A 17,727-nucleotide genomic window follows, 5' to 3' on the forward strand; every position below is an offset into this window, starting at 1 on the left:
GAAAGAGAGAAAGAGAGAGAGAAAGAAAGAAAAGAAGGGAGGGAGAGAGGGAGGGGGAGGGAAGGGGATGGAGAGGGGAAGGGGAGAAAGAAGAAAAGAAAGAAGGAAGGAAGGAAGGAAGGAAGGAAGGAAGGAAGGAAGGAAGGAAGGAAGGAAGGAAGGAGAAAAGAAAAAGAAAGAAAGAAAGAAAGAAAGAAAGAAAGAAAGAAAGAAAGAAAGAAAGAAAGANAAAGAAAGAAAGAAAGAAAGAAAGAAAGAAAGAAAGAAAGAAAGAAAGAAGAAAGAAAGAAGAAAGAAAGAAAAGAAAGAAAGAAAGAAAAAAGAAAGAAAGAGAAAAAAGAAAGAAAGAAAGAAAGAAAGAAAGAAAGAAAGAAAGAAAGAAAGAAAGAAAGAAAGAAAGAAAGAAAGAAAGAAAGAAAGAAAGAAAGAGAAGGAGGAAGGGAGAAAATTATAAGGGGCTTACATCTTATACCTCAATGAGAAAAGCCAAGGTATCTACCCCTTTCAAAAAAATAAGCATGTAATTTAATTATTTTCATAACAAATCATTTAGTAACAATTAATCATATATGAACTCTTCCAGGAGGTGCCAAGTCCCAGCTCCTAAAACAACATTACTCTCAAACATCCAGATAGCAGCATGTGGAACAGAGATATTCACTTTCAGAAATTCTCTATTTTGAAAAAATGAACAACTGATGTTGTGATAAATTTATGTAATTTGACAATTAATCTACCTCACGTGCTTGTGGATATGTATTTATTTCCTACCACCATAGTGGAAGAGAGACTATCCCTATCTTTACACCTGGTAGTATTTCCAACAGTAAGCTGTGAGATTCTTCTTGAAATCACTTCTCAAATAAAAAACAGACCCGGGAAACACACTACACTCACTCTGCTAAAGGAATAGGGGTAAGTAACAATTTTTGACAATGAAATATATTACTACTTAATTTTTTTCAAAATTCAACTTAATGTGCTTTATAAATATTTTCATATCTTTCAAGCTCTACTGATAAAATTTAATTTAGTTAATTAAGAACTGAAGTTAAAATAAGTATAAAAATCTTTTCAAGGTGACAAAATTAGGAGGTGACAATGCTGACTGAAACACAGACATATCTGACCCAAGTGTCAAGCCATTCAATTACTTGGAACATTTTCCCCACTCCCATCTGGTTCAGTGAAGTGGGTCATGACCGTCCTACCAGGATCCGCTATGCTGTGCTCCACTGTGTCCCTGAGGTGCATTTTGCTTTGCAGGTTTTCTCACTGCCTCACCGAGTTGTGTTTCTTTGTCCTTTGAAATATTTTCTCTGCCTTCACCAATCTGAAAACATTTTTTTCCTCAATACCAGCATCCAATTGCCTGGCCTACAATGTGTCTCTAAGGAATGGAAGCTAAGCATTGGGGTAAGAAAATCCCAAAAGGGGTTTGCTTTTAGAGGAACGATACACTTGGAGATTTCTTCCAGGCACAGTGCATCCAATCACTGCACAAAAAAAGGCTGCATTCCCATACCTTGGGCTGTTCCCTGAGAGGAGATGACATAAGTGATGCTGTTTACTAGACACTTCAGGAGCCATGGCCACTGCTGGCATCTTGGGGAATCCTCAGACAGTTTTGAAACTCAAAACCAAGAAAATCACATACAATGGCTGAGGATGTATTGCCCTGTGAAGTTTCCAAAGTGAAACCTCAAGCCAAAGACATTTTGATGAGACGTCTGTGCCAATGGAAGATTAAAGGAAGGGGCACAAAGGTTTTCTGCTTTTTTTTTTTTTTTTTTTACAGGGGAGTGTCAGGGGATTATTCTCTGCTTTCATCTCCTGTAAAATGTTTACAAATGAAAAATCTTTTTCAAAAAAGTGCCATCCACTACTTTTTGAAATAATGAAGACTTAAAATACCGTGTCTCAAATGTACAATAAATAAAAGTTGATAATGTTGTGAATTATACAAGGTTAGTTAGTGTTGGTGAATATCAGGAAAGAACTGGAAATTTAAAATCTGACTGCAAGCCAGAGTTAGGCTGGGGCAACAGGGTGGTAGATTTGAGGCTCTGCTTGCCACACATTTGGAAAATGCATGAGAAAACTAGTTCTCTTTTGGAGAGTTAAAATAATTAAAAAACAAACAATTAGGTTGAGGTGGCTCTAGTGCCCTGAGCTCTGGCTGGGGCGACAGACAAAGGCCCCCCTAGATGCAAAAAGCTGCTCCGTCTTCTCCAGCTGTGCACCTGATTAGATAGTTTCCACTCCAGCAGCTATGATTGGATATAGTTCAATTCCCCACCCCACCTCCTCAGGCCATGAGTGACATATGTGGTTTGACACTGGTTGAATAAAGCAAGAATTATAGGTTTTTCCTGGTTTCTTTTCTGGCAGGATTTCCTCTGTGCACTGAAAACTGGCCCTGCCTGTAAAAGATTTGCATTTATATTTGTATGTAAGGTTATTTTTTAAAAGAATAACACATATATGTTATTCATACGTGGAAGCAATATAATGACAATCATTTTTAAATTTCAGATTTTTTACTTTCCTGGCATGCAGGCTTTAGAGCAGGCAGCCTGAGATTTCAAAAAGGAGGCAATTCTCTAAGAAATAATGTGTGAGGCACGTATGAATTTTAAATTTTCTAGCAGCTACATTTTAATAAAGACTCCAGGCATGCTTGCCTGTGCCTGTAGTTTGAGCTATTAGAGAGACTGAGGTGGGAGGCGCGCTTGAGGCCAGGAGTTTGAGACCAGCCCTGGCAACAGAGGGAGACCCCACCTCTAAAGAAAAAAAAAATTAAAAATGTACTCAGGCCTGGTAGTGCATGTCTTCAGTCCCAACTACTCAGAAAGCTGAAGCTGGAGGAACACTTGAGCCTGAGAGGTCAAGGCTGCAGTAAGCCATGATCACACCACTGCACTCCAGCCTGACTGACAGAGCAAAACCCTATCTCCAAAAACTGATCTCTGGAGAAGCCATTTTCTTTTTCTACAATGTAACCAAACAGCTAAGTATGTCTTGAAGTCATCCTTTAATTTTTAACAGGGCAAGAATGTTTTCTAAGACCTCAATCTCCAGAGTTGTGATGGGACAAATCCTGAAGTGTACATGGAAATCCCTCACAGTTAAAGCATCCCTCACTCCTATCCAGTGTTTCTTATCCCTGAAGCATATGAATCACCTGCGGGGAGAAAACCTTTAAAAATTCCTTAAACCCAAGTTGTAACTGATCAATTAAATCAGAACCCCTGGAGTTAGATCTGAAAAACAATATGGTTTAAAGTTCTCCAGATGATTACAGTGTGTAGGCAAGTCACAAAACCATGGATTAACCAGCAGCTTTTGTTAGAAAGGATTTCTCAAATGCATGTAAAAACATTTGCCGCTGAATTGTGACCTTTCAATCTTGCCTGCTTTTTCTACTAACTTTACTTTGCAGACCCAGGCTCTGCTGCTCGCTCCGGTCCTGATTCACCCAGTTCCGTGTGTGCTCAGTGCATCATGTGCGCAGGTCACTGTGCTGTGTGCCCTGGCCTGGGTGAGCATCATTCTTGGGGGAGAACCTTGCTGAAAACAAAGCTGCATTCCAAAAAGTTAAAACCATGCTACTTAACTATATTGAGGTAAAAATTAAAAGACCTAGAGGGCTCACCCAAAAGTTAAAACATAAATAAATAACTTGGAACATTAATATACACCTTATGATGTCCTGAGTGAACATGGCCCACTTTAAAACAAAACAAAACATTACTATTATTCTAAAATATTAATTTAGGACTATTATGCAAATATGTACTATTTACATTTTTATTGATGTATAATATGCATACAGCAATATAGGCACAAAACATTTATGGAATGCTTGATGAATTATTACAAAATAAATACACTTGTGTACCTAAGAATCAGACTTGTTTATGCCCCTGACACTTTCTCCTTCCCAAAGGTAATGAAGATCTTAAGAGCCAAGTGTAGATTAACTTTGTAATTTCGTACAAGTGTTTTATTACAGAACATCAAAAACATACAAAATACAAACAAAGTATAACAGACCTGTCACCCAGCTTTAACAGCTACTATACTTCCAGCCATTCCCCCCCAATTTCATTATTTTTTAGGCTTTTTGGATAACATATATATTCATTGCAAGGTACAATCTGAACTGTACATTTTGACAAATGAATACACTCATATAAACTTTTCACCTTTTAAGAATAGAATTACAACACTTATCAATCATTAAAGTGCATATAAATTACCTCAACATATTGTTTAAAATCCAGATTTTTATTTAATAGTTCTGAGTTTTGATTGAGAATACTTTTTCTTTTCTTTTTTTTTTTTTTTAAGACAGAGTTTCATTCTTGTTGCCCAGGCTGGAGTGCAATGGCACGATCTCAGCTCACCACAATCTCCACCTCCCGGGTTCAAGTGATTCTCCTGTCTCAGCCTGAATAGTCTAAGTAGCTGGGGTTACAAGTGCATGCCACCATACCAGCTAATTTTTTATATTTTTGGTAGAGACAGGGTTTCACCACGTTGGCCAAGCTGGGCTTGAACTCCTGACCTCAGGTGATCTACCCACTTCAGCCTCCCAAAGTGCTGGGACTATAAGTGTGAGTCACCACACTCAGCCTGAGAATTCACATTTCTAACAAAGTACAAATCCATAGGGCACATGACAACTGCAATGTCTATCTACAGTAAATATAGTTTGATGAATAAAATTAAAGGCAATTGATCTAAGGTGGAAAAAAAGCATCAATGTTATGTGCTATCTGTAGGAGCATTTGGTTAAGAATAACAAACTGAGCAATTTTATTGTTTTAATAACCAAAACTGGAAAAATTTCTACTTTTTTTTTAGAGAAATGTTGTTCGCAAGAAAAAATTTTCATATCATGAGAGCAAAAATGACAACCATTTGCAAGTAAATGCCTTATGAAATTAAGTAGCAGATATCTTTTCAAGCTCATGGTCTTCAGATAGTTACCCCAAACTCAATCATTTACATAGCAAGTGCAGATAATTTTCATAGCTTCCTATTAAATTTATATTTTAATGCCCTTACAAATTGTGACTGTTTTTAAATAAAGTTCATTAACTAAAATTTTGTATACGACATATGATAAATTCCCCTTCAAGTCACCTTAAATTTACTTAATTTTATTAGGCAGTGTCTGTCTAACACCCAATATTATTTGGGAATTCTCCCTCCATTTGCAGAGGCATCGCAGCTGGGGAAACAGGGATTCACAAGACACAGGGTGTTCCCTGCATATTTTTTTTCTCCTCAGACATCAGTTCATCAGTCAACCAAGTAATGTGAGTGTGGCGGCCATGTATTCCCTATTATTCCTGGGCACTCTCCTGTAAGGAGGAAAAGGCCAGGAGGTCCTGTTAGAGGATGCACTCTGAGAGGCTAAGCTCCTTAAGATGTGAGAGCTCTAACTAGCAGGTGCAGACTTTTCAGGAGGTGGGGAATGAGGCAGGCATTCCAAACCTGGAGCTTCATCACCTTCTGTTTCATCTCAAGACAATTCTGATGAGCTGTTTTGGAACGTGTCTGGAAGGTGAATGTTGAAGAAGAGTGCGGGCTTTGATGTGAGTCAGATGAGGTCTTTCATGGGGAGCCAGGAATTCAATGCCCAGAATCTGGGTTGGTGTCTTTGAGGTCAGGAGGTTGTCTCTTTGTATCCAAGTCCATTATTACTAGGGAGGAGTCTGGAGATTCTGATTGGCTTCCAGATTCCCTCTCTGATTCCCTTTTGGAGATGGGGTCTGAAAAAGACAAAGTCAGTATTTTCAGGAAATTCTAAAAAGTCTGGTTGGAAACCTGGGAAGACCTCTTACCTAATGCCTCAATGCTCAATTTGCAGTTCTAGCCACATAGATGCTTGGTAGGCATAGAACTGGGTTTGCCTTTATATCAGCAAAACCTATGTCAGGGTTGAAGAAGTGTTCAGGACAAAGTGTCTTGGTGGTAGGCTGGAGAACATCTTAAAAGCAAATTTCTAGCCTGCTGACTCTTGGCAATGAGTGTTGGGTCCTGGCCAAAGTGCTTGAATGCAGCGTGAGGCTAATCCATAAATTCACCTTCTAATGGAAGAATGTTTGCATTTTTTTCAGTTTGATGCAATCATGGTGAAATTACCATGCTATTGGTTTGTTTACTTTTTTATTATTTCACATAAAATCTAAGACAAAATACATTAAATGCTTATTGACATATGTATTTATTCTTCACCAGACTCATAACATCTGCCTAATTTTAAACTTTCTTCCATTTTGTAGGTTTCAATTTCTTTTATTGTAAGATATTAAATCTAATACAGGCATTATGACTTTTACATATAATTTTCTTTTATTTCATATATTTCCTATTGGCATTTTACATTTAAATTATGGACTATTTTGTCATATAAATAGCTTAATTTCTATTTTAAAAATCAAAGTCTTTGGGTTTTTTTTTGTCTTGTAATTTTCATATTACATAGTAATGAGATAAACGTTAATGTTTTCAGGGTATTTTAAATTTTAGATAATTACTCATTTTATCCATATGAAGTTTGTTTTTACTGCATGTGTGGGTTGGAGAACTCTTTTTGCTTCTGCTTCATCTTTACTCTGAACTCATAGCTCTTGTAGTTGGAAGATTGCAGTTTATCATTCCAATCAATGGGGTAAATGTAATGATAACATTCTACAAATGAGTTTGAAAGCAGGACATGTCTTCAAAGCATGCACAACATGGGCCTACATATGTACAACAATAGTAATTTATAAGTTACAGTTTGGATGGAAAATACAAGTACAGAAATTTTGTTAAAGTAAATTAAAATGGAGATCAGGTCTTAGCAACCTCTGAGCAGACAAAATCAGTTAGATCTCATAAGTGATCTCAACCTTGATTGATTTGCAAATATAAGCAAAACCTAAATTATTTCTTGTAGCTGCCTATTTAAAAAACAGGAGTGAAACTCAGCCAATCAGGGGTAGCCAACAACCTTATATAAATAGGAAATGTCCAACAAGGTAAACAAACAAAAAGCAAACAAAAAACAATTAGGTGCTGCCACCAATCAAATGATTTCTTTGCTTCCACATTTTTCCAATAAATATTTGCTTTTTACACTGTCAATGAAACACTAAATATCTTTCAGTCTGATGTTCTGTCCTGTCCCGCGGGATCGTCAATGTAGGCCCTAGAAGAGGGAGTGGGAACTCGGGGGGACAAGAGACACGAGAAATGGAGACAAGACAGTATCCTGATCAAGTCTCGTTTATTGGTGGCAGTGTAATGCCTTATATAGACCGGCAGGGGCGGAGGTTGGGCCAGGGCGATGATGGTGGCCCTGTGGTGGGCGTGGCCAGGTAGGTCTCGGTTTCTTCGGTGGGACGTCATGTTGCACCTGCGCCGTGGGTTGGTAATTTTCCCGGGCGTGGGATGGCGCCTGCGCTGTAAGTTGATCATTTTCCCGAGCGTGGGAAAATGGGTGATGAAGAACCCGGAAGAGCGCCATTTTGTACTGGCGTATGAGACAGCAGAACAGGGAAGAAAGTAAATCTAGGGAGGAGGCATAGAGTGGAAGCATATAGAGCTCAGGCGTCAGTTGTCAGTTATAATCGCTATGGCCGGGCCACGCAGCTCCGGACAATGTTCTATAATTTATCAATCGCTCTTAAATGAACACTTTACAATTTCATTTTGTCTCAAATTACCTATTAGTAGAATAAAATAAACCATCTAGGAATAAATATTATAAAAACATTTACAGAATATGAAAAAAACCATAGAAAGTTTATGAAATATATGAATGTAGACATAAGCAAATAGAAAATTTGTATCGTATTCTTAGGAAGAAAATCTCAGTATTATCAACATCAGTTGTTCTTAAGGTAATTTATAAATTCAATTTTGTTCCAATACAGATACCATTAAATATTGGAAGTAGACATATTACTGTAAAATATTATATAGATGAAAACACAAATAAGAGTAGACAAGAAAACTGTGGAAAAACAAAACAAAACAAAAAGAAAACAACAACGACAAAAACCAAGACTGGCCAGTCCTGTGAAAAATCTTGATTGATTAAAAGACTCATAGGTCATTGAAACTAAAAATTCAGAAATAGACCAAAGTGCCTAAGAAATTGTCATAGTGCATCCAGGCTGCTATAACAAAATTCCTTTGACTGGATAAAAGATAAACAACAGAAATGTGTTTTTCACAGTTGCAGAGGTTAGAAACTGCAAGATCAAGGCAGCAGCAAATTTAATATTTGGTGAGAACCTTGTTCCTCAGAAATGGTACCTTCCTCCACAAGGGACAAGGGCATTCCCTTCAACTTCCTTTAAAAACCTCTGATTCCGTTCATGAAGATGAAGAACTCTTGGCTTCATCACTTCCCCAAAGGGCACACACCTAAAATTATCCACATATGAATTTGAAAGGGGACATAAACATTCTGGCCATAGCAATAATTTAGTAAGCAATAAAAACTACTTGGAGGATGGCATCACTGATACTTAAGGTGCAAAAATGTGATGTTCTTATCACAAAGGAAATAAACGATTTATTCTTCATGGCATATAACAAAATAAAGGTCCAATGAAAATATTTTCTATAAAGATAAATCTATAGGGTAAAAAAGCTAAGTGTTGATAAAGTTAATTCTACAGGTTGCATCAGGATTTTCGAGGTTTCTGGGGATGAGCAAGGCCCCGGAGTTCCCTCCTGTGACATTTTCCTGGAAGTTGCTCATGCTCTTATTCAATTTGAAAGTAGATAAAAACGTTTGTTTATGTTCCAATATTTACTAAATTCAAAATAATAAAGGGCTATTTATACATAATTCTCAAACAATCATTCAGTCAGTGGTGCTCTGCTGAGGAAGAGCACACTCACATCCACACACGTATGATGTTCCTCAAATAGAAAACTTCTCCCTGTGCCAGAGCCACATATGTTGCCATGATCAGAGGCTTTCCGAGGCGAGCATTTCTCTGCAACCCTTCTATAGACTTAACCCTGAAAATCTGACTCAGAAGGTGATGGATGAACACCCGCCCTAGTGTTCTAATCTAATGGATCCTCTACAAATAATTCGTTCCAGGGATCTGGGATCTTTCCTGGATTCATCTGCCACACACAGCTAGACTCAAAAATTTGGACAGAAGCTTTGATCCTCACTGACCCTCCTGCCCTGTCCTGCCAGCTTCTCTAGAAGTATGATGCTTCTCTAATTGCTCCTGAGAGACCCCATCTAAGGGTACCTCTCTGTGCCAATATAATTGAGCTTATAAAGTGAGAAGAGAAATAGGCAAGAGTCCAGCTATGCTAGAAGCTGTGTCTAGGGTTCCTTACCTGATTTATGTCTCTGATTTACCTGAATATTGACTAATACTGATTCATTTTAGGTATTAGGAAAAACAGGAGAAATCCCAGTTCATAAAGGAAGAATAAAATGCAATCAATGCTGCCTAGAGTCTGACTGAAGCTCAGCCACGGGATACTAAGTCTTTTCAGGAAAAAGCAATGGTTGTCCATCATCTGAAAAACTGTGGCCTTGAACCATGGGCACTGAGAGTGCACACTGCCCACTAGAGTTCCATGTGTACATCACAGAGAGATAGAATAGTCTCAAAGGATTCTTAAGGGTAATGAGGGGGACCAAAAGGAGATGAATCCACAGCCTCTGCCTTACCATCTGGTCTAACTAATACTATTCCCAGACTCTTTTCTAGGCTGCACCAGGGGTTATTCAGAAAGACAAAAAGTTGTTAATGCCCCATCATTCCCCGGAGCTTCTGAGGTCTAAGTTGTTCATTTTCTAGGTTCCAGGTTGTTCTCCCCCTACCTCCACAGAATCAGTGTGTCTCATTCTGGTACCTATAGTCTCACCTTTATTCTAATTGCCCTCTACCTTTTTCTAGACATTTTATCTGAGAGCCAGGTAAAATAGAGACAAGAATATTTAAATAAAACTTAACTAGAGCTAAGTTGGAGTCCCATAACTACCAGTAGGCTGGGATGCAACTCAGAGAGTACACAAGCCAGGCTGGTCTAGAATTGTAGTTATGGGAAAGAAAGACACATTTCACCCAGGAATTATTAGCATGAAATCTCAAATTTGTGAAATAGATTCCTAGATCCCCCAACCATTTCATCCTTATCTTGGAGGCAATCAGGAAGAGATAATCCCCTTTTAGAGAAAACCGTCCCTAATCAACAAATTATCTAACCAACATGTGTGAAAAAGGATGTACCATCATAGAGTTGGCCCGTTTTAGTAGATATGGTGATAAATGCCACAAAGTCAGAGTTCAAGTGGTCTCAAAAGCCTAAAAGGTGGCACAGATTATCTTCAAGGGATACACAGTATGGCTGGAGTCAGCTGACTATTATGCTGAAGATGTCAACAGTGGTGACTGATCTCTCAAGAAGTGGGCCAGAAGTCCGCTTCTGGTTATTCTGCTAGGTATGGTTTAGGAATTGTTCAACCATGAGACAAATAGATCAACTTTCACCAGCAACCCCAAGTCTGGCATGCAGTATTAGACTCTGCGTTAGACACAGATTTAGGCTCAATCTGCAGCTTGATTGTGATTAGTCTCTAGAAAACAAACCCTTACCATAGACTTCTAGATGAGTGACCCAGTTAGATCAGCATCTGAGACTGTTTCCAGTTTGCAGCCCAAAAGACAATCAGTCTATAGTTTCCATTGTAGAAAATCAAACAGATAGAATATGGGCAATTACCCCAAACCCTGAGTTCTGCCCATTGAGAAGAACAACCACTCATTTCAGGTTCTGCATGGCTGGCACAGGTTAAACAGCCACAGAAGCCCAGTGGATGTCATGAGGTGTCAGCTTCCGTGACTCATCTGTGAACTAGGACCAGTTATATATGAAATACTCAGTAAATTGGGGGCCCCACAGAGACAGCAGCTTTGCTTCAGAGAATAGAAGGACGCACAAAGTTTCTACCAGCTGGGGATGCCCTAGCCCTCTATGGGTCAAACTTAGTTTGGCAGGAGTTCTGTAGCAAGCTCTTAGCTGACTTTCAAATCAGTGGAACCAGTAGTAGTGTCAAGACGGCTCTGAGTCCAAAAGCCCAAAGAACACCTCTAGGTGGAGGCTAATCCTTTACTGGAGGCTCTAAATATCAAAATCAAGATTTTCTTGACCTCAGGATGAATTGATCAATGCAAATCTCCCCAAATATTTTCACTAAACCTTAATTGAAAAGTAAGACTCCAGATTTTTCAACTCTCACAAAAAATAATTCCGATTTTTTCATCTGGGATCTATGTATGTGTGTAGGACCATGCCTTTACCAATCAGCATGAAGTTACAACTGTCCTTGTGCCTCTACTTTCTACTTGTGCAAAGTTTAAAATACAGAAGGGAGATCTTAGGGTTTTCTGGGTCTTTTGCTAAGCAAGTGCCTAACTCTTAGCATCCCCAATTCCCCATTGCCTTCTTGATCCCTAGGACTATTATCACAGTCCTAATTCCCAACAGCTTTTCCTCTTAGAGCTTTTCAGCATGGTTATTTTTAAACCTAACTGTTGTCCTTTTTTCCTGGTGGACAGGGTAGTTCATTTCCATTTAAATGCTTTTACAAACATTAAGCTATTGATTTAAGATTTCTCTGCATTTTAAATTAAGTAATTCTGCTGTTAGCTTTCCACAGGATGTGAGGGTTATAAAAAAAAGGAAGAACATAATTATTTTATACAACTAGTATGAAAAAGAGACTAGGGATGACTATGTTAATAGCAGACAAAATAGACTTTAAAAGGTTACAAGGGGCAATAAGACATTATATAGTCATAAAATGTCTATTTGGCAAGAAGATAGAAATATTTTAAACACTTACATACCTAATAATAAAACATTAAGATATAGAAAGCAGAAGTTGACAGAATTAAAGGGACAAATAGGCAGCTCTAAATAGTTGAGGATGTTAATACTTCACTCTGAGTAATGAATAGAATAATGAGATGAATGATAAATTAAGAAATAGAGGACTTGACTAACAAAATGAACCAAATTGATCTAGCAGATATATACAATATACTCCATCCAACAAAAAAGAGTACACACTCTTCTCAAATGCACATGGGGAATTCTCCAGGATGGGCTGTATAGTAGATCTCGAATTAAATCAATAACAGAAGAAACTCTAGAAAATTTACAAACTTGTATAAATTAAAGAACATACTCTTAAACAATCAATAAGTAAAAAAAGAAATCACAGAGTAAGTAGGAAAATATGGAGGAAGAAAAATGAAAACAAAACATATAAAAAGTTATGGGAAACAGCAAAAACAATGCTAAGATGAAAAGTTTGCAGCTAAAAGACATTTAAAAAGTACAAAGATCTCAAATCAATAATAAGTTTATCACCTAGAAAATTAGAAAAATAAGACCAAGTTAGATGCAAAGCAAAGAGAAAGAAGAAAATAATAAAGATTTTAGCAGAGATAAATGAAATAAAGGTTATACAAACAACAGAATTCCAAAAAACCAAAAGTTGATTCTCAGTTCTTCAAAAAAATTAACAATTGGCAAACCTTCAGCTACACTAAAAAAAAAAAAAAAAAAAGCATATTCACATACTAAAATGAGAAATGAAAATGGGACATTACTACTAATTGTAAAGAAATAGAATGTTTTTAAAAAGTGTACTATGAACTATGATAGGATGATAAATTGGAAAACCTAGATAAAGTGGGCAGATTCCTAGGTTTACAAGACTTGATTACAAAGAAATACAAAATCTGAATAGATACACAACCACTAAGGAAATGGAATCAGTAATTAAAAACTTCTTAATGAAGAAAAGCCCTTGTTTTGTTGACTTCACTAGTGATTTAGATTAAGCATTTATAGAACAAAAACCCTTTTCAAACTCTACCAAAAAACTGAAGAGAGCAGTTCCAAGCTTATTCCATGATGCCAGAATTACCTCATACCAAAGCCAGACAAAGAGACTACAAAAACCCACAGACTAATCCCTTATAAACACAGATGCAAAACTACTCAGCAAAATCCTAGCTAACTACATTGAATTTTGTAAAATACATTTTCTGTGAGATAATTTTTTAAAAATTTTTGTTAATGTGACACATGCATTGATTAATTTTCATATGCTAAAACTTCTGTTAAGAAAGGCTAGCTAAGTGAACCAGTGGGAGTGGAAAAGGAATAAAGAAATCTGTACTGGTTGTGATCAATTGGTTATAAACACCACTGCACAGAAACCAGTCATACTAGCAAGATTACAGCAGCATACTAGCAAGATTACACCCCATGACCAAGGGAAATTTATTGTTGGAATGCAAGAAAGTTTTAGCATATGACTGGTTTCTGTGCAGTGGTGTTTATAACCAATTGATCACAACCAGTACAGATTTCTTTATTCCTTTTCCACTCCCACTGGTTCACTTAGCTAGCCTTTCTTAACAGAAGTTTTAGCATATGAAAATTAATCAATGCATGTGTCACATTAACAAAATTTTTTTAAAAATTATCTCACAGAAAATGTATTTTACAAAATTCAAAATATTTTATAAATAAAAACAAAATAAATCAGGAATAAAAGGAAACCACCTTTGTAAAATTCACATATAAAAACCCACAGCAAACAACATATTCTAGAGGAAAAGACCAAAAGTCTTTTCTCTAAGCTCAGAAGACAGACAGAATGTCTGCTCTTGCCACTTTTATTCAACGCAGTATTAGAAGTTCCAGTCAGAGAAATTAAAAAAGAGAATGAAATAAACTGCATCAAAGTGTGTACAGAAAATATGTTCGTATATGTAGAAAATCTTAAGGATTCCACACAAAAAATGTTACAACTAATAAATTCAGCAGAGTGGTAGCATATAAAATCAACATAGAAAAATAAACTGTATTTTATGTAGTAATAAAAATAATCTGAGAAGAAAACTATGAAAAAAAATTCAACTTACAATAGCATCAAAAGAATAAAGTATTTAGGAAGTAACCAAGAAGTAAAATTCTGATTATTTTTGTGTAGATATAAAAAAATCTATTTTTAAGTTTACAGGGAATCTCAAGAGACCCTAAATTGCAAAAATAATTTTGAAAAAAAAATACCAAAGTTAGAGAAGTCACACTTAATGATTTCAAAACTTACTACAGAATTCCAAAATAGCATGCTACAAATAGGCTAATGGAGTAATATAGAAAGCCAATATAAATAAACCCTCATAAATATGGTCAAATGATTTTTATGGGAAAATAACTGCCTTTACAACAATTAGTGCTGGGGAAATTGGGTACCCACGTGTAAAAGAATGAAGCTGGACCCTTATACCATAAGAAAAAATTAACTAACTGGATCAAAGACCTAAATGTAAGAGCTAAAACTACAAAATTCTTAACATAAAATATAGGTAAAACATGTCATAACACTGAATTTGGCAGCAATTTTTTTTTTAACAGGACACCCAAAACACAAGAAACAGAAGAAAAATAAATAAATAGGACTCTATCCAGAATATATAAAGAACAATTCAGCAATAATAGAACAAACTACTTGTTTAAAATATGGGCAAAAAAACTTAAACATTTTTCTAAAAATTATGTAAAGTGGCTAATAAGCCCATGAAAAGATGCTCAACAAAACTAATCATTAGTAAAATGCAAATCTAACCCCAAATGACATATCAATACCCATCAACATAGCTACTACCAAAAGAAAAAAAGAAAACAAAATCACAAGTGGTGGGGTGGACGTGAGGCAATTTGAACCTTTGTACACCGTTGGTGGAAATGTAAAATGCTGAAGCTGCTATAAGATAACAGCATAGTAACTAAAAAATTTATACATAAAATCATATGATCCAGCAATTTCGCATCTGGGTATGTAGCAAAAGATGTGAAAGCAAAGACACAAACTAATACATGTACACCTAGGTTCATAGCAGCATTACTCACATCACCCAAAAGGTGTTTTAATTACCTAACTGTTGTTTAAATTAATGAATAAATTAATGAATCGATGAATAAATAGATACAATGTGATTTATACATACAGTGGAATGTTACTGAGTTATGGAAAGTAAGGAAATTCTGACACATGGTATGTCATGCATAAACCTTAAGGACATTGTGCAAAGTGACATGAGCCAGTCACAAAAGGACAAATACTGTATCATTCCACTTATGAGATACAGAGGGGGACCTGGAGGGCAGGTCTGGGCTGAGCATTGAGGAGGGTGTTACCCTATGAAGATACCTTACCTTTGCCCAAATCGGACGGGTTGTCCTCACCCGAATGGCCCTATCCTTCTCAGGTTCCTCTTTCGGCTGCACTCAGGGTTCTTTCCAGAACATTGCGCCTTCTGCAGCCCAGAGTGCTGCCTTCTTTCCTAAACCACTGTGGAAACTGTCCTGATGTCTCAGACACTGTCCATTGTGCCGCAGCCCCCATTTTTCTCTAGCCAGAGTGCGTTCTCAGCCACTTTTTAGAGAAATCTTCCACCTGGCCAGCTTATGAACAGCTTCAGAGCCCTACAGGGAGTGATAAGGGCTGTGACTTCCTGGAAATGTCACTCTCAATGGCGCCTTTTTCACGAATGTGAAAGTCGAGGCATCAGGAAGGTTAATTATTGGGTTGCACGAAATCTGTTAAGAGCAAAGGAGAAAACCCCATTTCTGAGGTGTGAGTCTTGTGAGCCATTTTCATCAACCCATTTAATTGGACAAGCTCCAAAATGCAACCTGAAGCTGCTGACTATTTAGGCATTTTACCTTGAAATCATCGGTGTTATCTCAAGTCACGCCTGACTTGCCACTGTCTCAGAGACACAAATGGGACCTGATCCCTCAGGAACAGCACGACTTTTAAGATGTGGAACACTTGGGGTTGTTTGAAACCTGCTATCTTCAGTAGGGACTTTTACTTTTAGACAGCATGTGCATTTTGATTTTATCTGTCCTCAAGCTGATGTTTGGCTCATTTTAATAGTAAAAAACACGTTCCCGGGTGGAGATTTCAGATGCTAATGAGACACACAACGTATGCACAAATATGTACAGCTACTGCACATGTGCACCCAGAAGACCACTCAAAACATGCTTACTGTAACACTTTTTTCTACCTTCTTGTGAATAATCATGTAAAACTCCCAAAAGGAGGGTTTCTCCAGCAACAATTAATGCTGTCTCACTCATATGAGCAGGCTGCTCTGGACTCTCTTTCTAGGACTGTACCATCTATTCTGCACTTAATTTTCAAAATATTCTTTTTGTGTGTGTGCGATAAATTACTCTATGCTGTACTTCTTTTGCTGTGTGTTTCTTGTTTAAATTCTTTTAAACTAAGAAGATACTAACCAAGGTATCACATCAGCCATCAATATTTCTGGTGCCATGGCCCAGAGAGAGGATTGTCCGCTTCATTAATTTCACTTTCCCTTTACTTGCAGTGAATACTATGGCAGTTCCAGACTACCTGGTTAACTATCGCTGCTTGTTCCAGCGCTGTTTCACTAAAGTTCTGGGGGAAACGTTTTTAAGTCACCTATATTCTTTAGAGAGAGAATATATGTCTGCTCTCCTTTTGGCTGCTGCTTCTGTACTATCCATAAATACGCTAACCACATGGGTTGCTCTCAACATTTCATACTCGGGCTACTTTGCTGCTTAGTTTCACATCTTTCTGGCCACACTTCAGATTCAGCTTATCGTTTGCTGTCCCTTCAGCAATACTCAATCTCCACCTAGTGGCTATTGTAATTTATTTTCTGGCCAGGTTTCCTGTTAACAAAATTTTTGTTTTCTTTCGAATGGCACATTAAAAGAACTCTGTCCCTTCAGACTTTATGCATTACCCAGCTCCTTGAAATTGTTCTTCAACAGGCTTTCTTTGCTGAACAAAAGATGCATAGTCATGTAGATGCCTGGTCGTGGGGACTGCATCTGAATATTGCAGGTGCTATAATTGGGCATCATAAATGGTAAACCAGTGAATTATGGAAAGACTGTCAGCCAGACATCTGCCCCCCAGCAAGCAGTAGGGGTCATCTTGGTAGGACTAGAGATGTCCAGTGCTGGTGAGAGCTAGGATGGGGTATGGCAAATGCCTATGACCTCCAAGACCTTCAGTTAATGGGGTTTTGAGGGGATGCGCTGGACACCTTAGTGGTTCCACTTGGCTCATGGGGATGTCCATGGCTTCCTGGACTTCAGTACACATTATGTCATTGCAGAATTCTCTTGGCACCATGGGAGCCGCTTCCTCTATTGTCACTGAAACACTCCTGGGATGTATATTTAAAAATTGGAACAGCTTTTGACTAGATGAACCAAAAAACAACAACAATAACAAAAAAACTTTATCCTCTTTTGTAACACTATTTAGCCTACATACGGATTAGCTGACAAAACATGGCTGGAGAATGAGACTGTGAACTTTAACACCATCCTACAGCTAGATCTTTTCTGTAGAAACCAGGGAAAATGGTCTGAAGTATCTTACGTGCAAGACTTAATGGCCTGACAACAAAACCCATCTCCTTGCAGCACCTGTGGGCTAAAGCCTAGTAAGCCACAAAGCCCCTTGGAACCATTAGAAGATCATCTCTTATTAAGGGTGTAGGGGACTATGTGCTCGCAAACGAGACGTTCCTGATAAGTCCTGCTCTTGCAAATGAAGCAGGGCTTTCCTTCCCTGCAAACAGG

General features: G+C 37.5%; 1 pseudogene across 1 annotated transcript; it reads left to right on the forward strand.

The window, feature by feature from the left end:
* The first annotated feature begins 564 nt into the window (after positions 1–564).
* On the forward strand, positions 565–7,157 carry LOC112633467 (annotated as a pseudogene). Its single transcript, XR_003121531.1, has 2 exons — positions 565–919; positions 5,240–7,157. The product of XR_003121531.1 is annotated as an uncharacterized LOC112633467 (transcript).
* The last annotated feature ends 10,570 nt before the right edge of the window (positions 7,158–17,727 follow it).

Source organism: Theropithecus gelada, chromosome 10, assembly GCF_003255815.1.
Source record: "Theropithecus gelada isolate Dixy chromosome 10, Tgel_1.0, whole genome shotgun sequence".
Taxonomy (NCBI): Eukaryota; Metazoa; Chordata; class Mammalia; order Primates; family Cercopithecidae; genus Theropithecus; species Theropithecus gelada.